The sequence below is a fragment of the Chinchilla lanigera genome, unplaced genomic scaffold (assembly GCF_000276665.1).
Source record: "Chinchilla lanigera isolate Chin_1 unplaced genomic scaffold, ChiLan1.0 scaffold00076, whole genome shotgun sequence".
In the NCBI taxonomy this organism is placed as follows: Eukaryota; Metazoa; Chordata; class Mammalia; order Rodentia; family Chinchillidae; genus Chinchilla; species Chinchilla lanigera.
The window spans coordinates 9,709,171-9,716,960 of NW_004955477.1; the positions used below are offsets into that span (position 1 = coordinate 9,709,171).

The following is a 7,790-nucleotide window of genomic DNA, read 5'->3' on the forward strand; positions in this document are numbered from 1 at the left end:
TCATCATCACAGCGTGCCTCAGTTTCTCCAGTTGTAAAAAGAAAATCCACTGTTGATGGGGGCTGGCAAGGCCGTGGTGGACGGATATTGTAGGTAATTTGGCAATAATCTAGATATTCTACTGATGCTGAGGTATGACTGGGAGTAGCTGTGAAACCTAGCAAGCAAGCTAGGGCTATAGATACCTGGTGCCGTCTTTTTGTTACTGCTTCATAGTGGGAAAGGAAGAACCCCAAAACAGGTAGATCTTTTCATTCAAAACTGAGATCAGAGTTGGAGATTGATGTTTTCAGTAGCTCCAAAGCCTTTAACCAGATTTGGGGTAAAGTTCTAGCTTCATACAGAGCAAAGCAGCAGAACAGAAAATGGGCCCAGGACTTGGAAAGATCCTGTTTACTACAGCATCACAAGGGGAAAGCCAGAGCTTAGATAACATTCTTCCAGGATTTCAGAAAGCAGATAAGTACATTACTGAAAACAGCACCTTCTTCTCATCCCATGCTGAAGACTGAACCCAGACCCTCCTACGTGCTACTCAAGGGCTCCACCCCTGAAGTACATGCCCATGCTTTTATTTTTCCCAAATTTTCTTTTGAAACAGGGTGTTGCTAAGTTACCCAGGCTTCCCTTAAACCTGTGATTCTTTGTTTTTGTTTTTGTTTTTCATTCGGTATCAGGAATTGAACTCACGACCTTGTGCTTGCCAGGCAGGCGCTTTGCCGCTGAGCTAAATCCCCAGCCCCAGCTGTGATTCTTTTGCCTTAGGCTCCCAGGTAGTTTGGGGTTAGGAGCGTGGTTACGATTGTGCCCAGCAAAAAACACATTCTTATGGCTGAGGATGTGGTTAAAGGATATGTGAGCAGACGTATGTGTATGTAAGTTTTTCTTGCCCTGATCTTCACGCACACAGATTAAATATAAGGAAGGCCCTAAAGCAGAGTGTGCTGGCTCCCATTACTGTTCAGAAAACTTAGGGAGACCTCACACTTTGAAGACCTATCTGAAAACATCTAAGCAGCTGTAGTATTTCCATAATGAGGGCGCTCTAAAGAGGGAGCAAGAATTGTTCTTCAGCTACCCATATTTGGGAATTATCTACTCCAAGGTAAGTCCTAGTGTCTTATGGAAATTCTCAGAAGGTCGATTGTGACCAAGGGCTCTTATGAGCCGGGATTTCCATTTAAAACAGATGCCGCATCTTATTTCTCTTTGCCTCTTCAAATGAGGTGTGAGGATGATGATAATCTCCCTGAAAATAGCCCTACTTAGTACACAGGTTGAAAAGCCTGGGACACTAGCCACAGAGACAGTATATCTGTTTGAAGGAGCTCGAGTCAGTCCTCCCCACTACCCCAGGTTCTTCTGTGATCTCTTGGACAGGTGCTTTTTCTCTCAGACCATGGGACCCTGATTAGCTTTGGGTGAAGTGAGGTGTGCCTCAGGAGCAGACCAGGGAAGCCTCCAACGAGCTCCTCAGCACCTCTGCTGACTGCTTGGAAGGGACCTTTATTTCTCAGGTGCAGGACTGTGTTGCAGTCACATGGTAATCTTTTGATGGACAGATCAAATGTTTTATCCAGGTGAGGAAGAATTCTACACTCCCAGGTGGCATTTTTTATGGGCTGTGAGCTTATTAAAATTCTGTTTGAACTGCTGCTTTTCCTGGACATTGGCTTTGCCTAACGGTTGGTGACCCAGGATTGCTTTGACTTTGAAGAACACCTGGGTCTTCTCACCTGTGCAGCTCTGTGTGATGCAGTCAGTGTGGCTGGCTGTGGGGAAGGAACCCCGTGCTCGTGCAAGCCTGTGGTCTCTCAAGTTCTCCTAGTAAGCTGAGATCCAGCATTGTCTTGATGGTGGGGAGGGTGGACAGATCAGGAAGGACCTAGAATCCATCACATCCACATCTACAGTGTGGGACCCCAGGCAACCTGGGGTCAAAAGGTTTTAGATAATGAGCTCTAATTCGGGAGAGTTTAAACCTGCACTATTCCTGAAGCTCAAGGGGATGTTTGAAATGGCTCCCTGTGTTCACATCAGATGTTCACCTCTGAGTGCTAGCTGCAGGTTGCTGTGGTCGTCTTCCTGGTGTGCCAGCTGGCACATCCACTTCTGTTTTATTAAAAAGCACAATTGGCAGGTATGTGGCCTCGGTGGCTTGCTCCATGGCTCTGATCTCAGGACAGGAAGATGAAACTGAAGGCCAAGGCTCTTCCCCTGGCATTCAGCAAAAAGAAATAAGACAGCTGGGCTGAGAAAGCTGCTCTCTCAGGCCTTCTTAAGCCCATCACTATTGTTTATCCATCCACAAGTGTTCACAGAGCACCCCATGTGGGTTGATAGTGTCAGGCACAGTGTCTACAGCTCAGAGTGACAGGGGACCAAGCAAGTGGCTGATAGCATCATAGGAACAGGGAAGAGGTGCTGCCACTTCTAGTGTTCATCCGTGCAGAGGTTTCATCCACCTGCTCCCCACCCAGGTCCACCTCTGTCCAAACAGTACATTATCCCTTTTATTTTCCTTTATTTTTTTTAAATTTTAAATTTAAGTTTAAAAAAATTTTTTTGGTGTTTTGAGACAGGATCTCACTACATAGTCCAGGCAGTCCTTGAACTCGAGGTGATCCTCCTGCCTCAACCTCCCAAATGCAAGGACTATAGGCATGTGCTACCACACCCTGCCCAAAATACTTCTTAATGACTGCTGATTTTTAGTGTTCAAAACATGAATTACCTACTTGTTCAGCCTGTATTGTATACAGCGGGTCTAGCTTGCTCCTGGATGGCCTTTTCATTTACTTCCTTTCACGTGTGTATGTATGTATTTATTCCTATAAGTCAGGCCAAAGGAGAGGGGAATCACCTTGTGAAACAGGTCTCGGTACCTACCTCTTCATGTTTCCAGGGATGTTCATTTAATTTAAGAAGACCTTGGTCTTCATGGCTTCATAAAACCCTTCGGTCTCATGTCACCAGTCTTGTCATGGCAGGCACCAGTTTTCCTACATAACTGCAAGAACAAGAGATGGCTTCTGCCCCGACTGATAGGCGACAGGCTCAGAATCACAGGCACTAGACAGACAGCTTCCACTTGTACATAGGGCATGGTCTGCCAGGCTGTGAACTCTCAGGCATCCATGTCCCTCCCATGTCCAGCCCTCTCAGCCATGCAGGGTCTGTTCTGGGTACCAGTGGGATAGCAAGGGTCTCTAAGGTTCTGAAAATGCCTTGAGATGTGTTTTCCTTTGGAAATAGTTATTTTTTACTTTCACAAAACTAATTATGTCTCATTATGGGACTTCTTTTTTAAATCCGGAAAAGAAAAAGAGATTTAAAATAAGTATTCTTTCAGTACCCCCAGATAAATTTTAGAATATTTTCCTTTTCATTTTTTCTAAGACTTTTACATTGTCAAGATCATCCTAGGTTTGAACAGCCTTCCATTCTTACATCTGGTAATCTGAGCAACGTAACTGAAGATAACAATATGTACTATAACAACCACTGTTAATTCCTCTCATTTTGTCTTGAAACCCTGTATCACTTTTAATGTTCTTGCTTTGTTTTGTTTATGTTTGTGATGTTGGTATGCTGCTATTGTTCTCTTTTTTCTTTTACTGCTCTCTTTAAAATTAAAAAAAAAAATCATCCTTGCAGTTATTTTGTTTTCTGCCTTTTGCTTTATATTAGATATCACTTTCCTTTTTAGGATTCGTTCCTGTTAAGAATCACTTTAAGTCAGCATATTTCATTGTGCAGAAACTTGCCTGATTCATTTTTTCTGTTGTTGTTTTTGGGTTTTTTTGGAGACAGGGTCTTGCTCTGTAGTCCAGGCTGGCCTTGAACACCCTATGTAGTCCAGGCTCACCTTGAACACTTGGTGATCCTCCTGCCTCAGCCTCCAGAGTGCTGGGATTACAGGTCTGCACCACCACACCCTACTTTGTCTGATTCTTTTTTTTTTTTTTTTTTTGCATTTTTGAGACAGGGTCTCGCTGTGCAGTTCAGGTTGGCCTTGAGCTCACTTTGCAGCCCAGGCTGGCCTCGAACTTACAACAGTACTCCTGCCTCAGCCTCCTGAGTGCTGGGATTACGGGCATGCGCCACCACACCCGGTTTGCCTGATTCTTAAGTATAGATTGTTTCCAGTATTTTATTATTGTAAATAATCCTGCATTGAACATCTCTGAGCACAAACTTTTCTTTATATTTAGTATTATCTCTTTGGGGTAGAATTCTACAAATGGAATTTCTATGTTAAAGGTCAGAAGCAGCTTGAAAACCTATTGATACATGGTATCAAAGTGCTTCACAAAGAATCATGCCACTTGGCTTTTCTCATCAGTGACACCGAACTCAAACAGCTTAATATATCTCCTATGACCTTGAGCCTTCTTTTTTAATGGTAAAATATACTATAGACATGTGCAAAACCAGGCATTGCTTCTAAAATTGTTCTCATTGTTCTTTGTTATCCTTCCTTCCTGATCTCCCTGACAGCCTAACACACCCCAGGCAGGCACGATCTGTCTTTGTTACTGTAGATTGATAGCTATTTTCTAGAACTGCATCTAAACAGAATCATATTCTATATGATTATATATATATATAAACATGAACATGTAGAATGTGTATAGATACATACGTATATAGTGTTTTTTCTCACCATAATTATTTTGAGATTTATTCATTCTTGTTCTCCTCTTCCTCCTGCTTCCTTTTTCTCTCTTCCTCCTTCTTTTTCTTCTTTATCTTCATTTTCTTACTCTTACTCTTTGCTGAGTAGTAATTCCTCACTCTAGTTCTTAATCCATTCACTGGTTGCTAAGCTTTTTATTACTTCTAATTTCTTGCTATTATAAATACAGCTGCTATAAGCTTTCATACACATTCTTTTTTGAGAGGGCAGAGATAAGATTTACTGATGAACTTGTTATAATGGCAGGGATGGCGCAGTGGAAGGTTTCAAGAGTGCAAGGCCTGACACTTGTCCAGGGAACTGCAGTTGGGATGTATTTCAACCCACAGTCATCAGGGGCGAGCTGCTTCTCGGCCACCATGTCCTCAAATTCATCTGCACTGAGCTGGGTGAAGCCCTATTCTTGGAGACTTGGATCTTCTGGTGCTCAGGGAACTTGAACTTGGCCCTGTGTAGGACCTTGCTCTGATGTTCCTTGTTCTGCAGCTTGGTACAGATGGACATGATGACCCATCTAATGTGAACCCTCACCACTGTACCCTGGGGCTTCCTAAAGGCGCCCCACGTGCCAGTCTGGAACCTAGACTGGGGATGGCGAGAGATAGACACTCAAACATCCTCTGGGAAACTGTCTCCAAGGTCCCTTCAGGCAACCAATACAAGCAACAGGCTGCATACACTACTCAGGAGGTTGCTGTTTGCAGCCATTGTATAAAAACATTCTTATAGACATGTTAAATACCTTGGTTGGATCATTTGTTTAAAAATGTATTTTTAACCTTTTCAGAAACTAAGAATGCATTTTCCAAAGTGTTTGCTGCACCATCTTACATTTCCCAATCAGTACATGAGAATTCCAGTTCTACATTCTTGCAAACGCTTCGTATGGTCAGTCTTTCTAGCTGTTAGTCTAGAATGAGTGGGGTGTGACATCCTCTTATGTTTTAATTTCAAAATTTCCTCATGATTAATTATGCTAGCATCCTTTTATATATTTATCTGCTGTCTGTGCATCTGCTTTGGTGAGAAGTCTTTCAAATTTTGTCTATTGTTAAATTAGATTGTCTTTCTTTATTGGGTTGTGATGTATTTTGGATACAAGTCCTTTATCAGACGTGTATTTCATAAATATCATTCCAATTGTTTATCAGTATTATTGATAATTTTAAAAACACAGCATTTGGTTTTATTAAGCTTTCCTATTGTTTTTGTTGTTGTTGTTGTTTTTGGTCTTTTTGAGACAGGGCCTTGCTATGCAGTTCAGGCTGGTGTTGAGCTCACTTTGTAGCCCAGGCTGGTCTCAAATTCGCGACGATCCTCTTGCCTCAGCCTCCCGAGTGCTGGGATTACAGGCATGCTCCACCACGCCCAGCCTGTTTTTCTTTTTCAGTTATTGATCGCTGCTGATATCTTTACTATTTCTGTTTTGTTACTTTGCATTTATATTGCTTTTCTCTATGTTCTTAAGATAGAAGCTTAGACTAGGATGAAATTATGACTGGAAACCTACCTTGTAATTTATTGCTGTAATTTTTCCTCTTTATATCACTTTAGCTGTGTTCCACAAATTTTGATATATTGTGTTGTATTTTCATTCAGTTCAAAACATTTTTCTAACTTTTTTATTATTTCTTTTTTCATCTGTGGCTTATTTAGAAATTTTTTTTCAAAATTTCAAGATATTTAAATTTTTCTTGCTATCTATCACATATTTCTAGTTTAAGTTCTTTTTGTCCAAAGAACATATTTTGAATCATTTCAGTTATTTTAATTTTATTGATATTTGTTTATTAACCAGTATATAATCTGTTTTGATAAATGTTTTATGTGTACTTGAAAATGCTATATATTCTACTGTTCTTGGGTTATGTATCTTACAAATGTCAGTTAGGCCAAATTGGACGATAATGTTGGTCGTCCATATCCTTGCTAATTTTCTATGCACTTCTTTCATCTCTTATTCAGAAATGAATGTTGAAGTCTCTAATTACAATTGTGAATATTCCTAGTTCAACTTCTGTTTCTATGTTTGAAGTATGTTCGAAGCTTTGTAGTTTGATATATATACATTAGAATTGCTAGAACTGCTCCAGTATTGACTCCTTTATCTTTCTCATTGTATAATGCCATTACTTACCCTGGTAATGTTTCTTGCTTTGAAATTGACCTTATCTAACACAAATACAGTCATTTCGGCTTTCTTTAGATTCATGTTTACATTATATATGTTTTCCTGTCCTTTTAAGCAATCCATGCCTTTGTATTTAAAGTGATTTTCTTGTAGATGGTATAAGGTATTCTTTCCTTTTAAAAAATCTAATCTGAAATGTCTCCTTTTTAATTGCATTGTTTAGCCTAATCACATTTAACGTTTAGTGACATGTTTGGATTTAAATCTAGTTTTCTGCTAATTTTTTCTATTTGCATTATCTCTCCTCTCTCTCTCTCTCTCTCTCTCTCTCTCTCTCTCTCTCTCTCTCACACACACACACACACACGCACACACACGTGCGCGCCTTGTTTGGTTATTTACTTTTGTGATCTTATTTTACCTTCACTGTTGTCTTTTTCATTATGCTTCTCTTCTTGTTTAATTTTTAATGCTTTCCTTAGAGTCTTTAAAATCACCTTTAGTTTATCCCAGGTCTTGAAGATATAATGTTAATTCACATGTAATTGCTTTCTTTTCCTCTCTCCATTCTTTTTGCTATTGTGTTCAGATATTTTACTTTTATTTTTCTTTTTTGGTTCTTTTCCGGTACCAAGAATTGAACTCATGACCTCGCGCTTGCCAGGCATGCACTGTGCTGCTGAGCTGAATCCCCGGCCCCAGATATTTTACTTTCATATATGTTCTAAGTCCCATGGTGCATTGTTACTAGTTTTGCTGTGAACAGTCTGTTCTCTCTAAAAGGGATCAAAAGTGAGAAAAATCTTTCATATATACCCTCATTTTTTACCATTTTTAATATTCTTAATTTCCTGTGTACATTAAATTTCCATCTGACAGCTTCTCCTCTGCCTGAGAAACTTCCTTCAGCACTGTTCACAGTGCAAGGCTGCTGCTTCCTAAGTCCTTTCAACTTGTGTT

General features: G+C 40.3%; 1 protein-coding gene across 13 annotated transcripts in view; it reads left to right on the plus strand.

The window, feature by feature from the left end:
- Nucleotides 1-7,790, plus strand: part of Jakmip3 (Janus kinase and microtubule interacting protein 3) — a 146,466-nt gene that overhangs the window by 27,932 nt on the left and 110,744 nt on the right. The window lies entirely within an intron of this gene.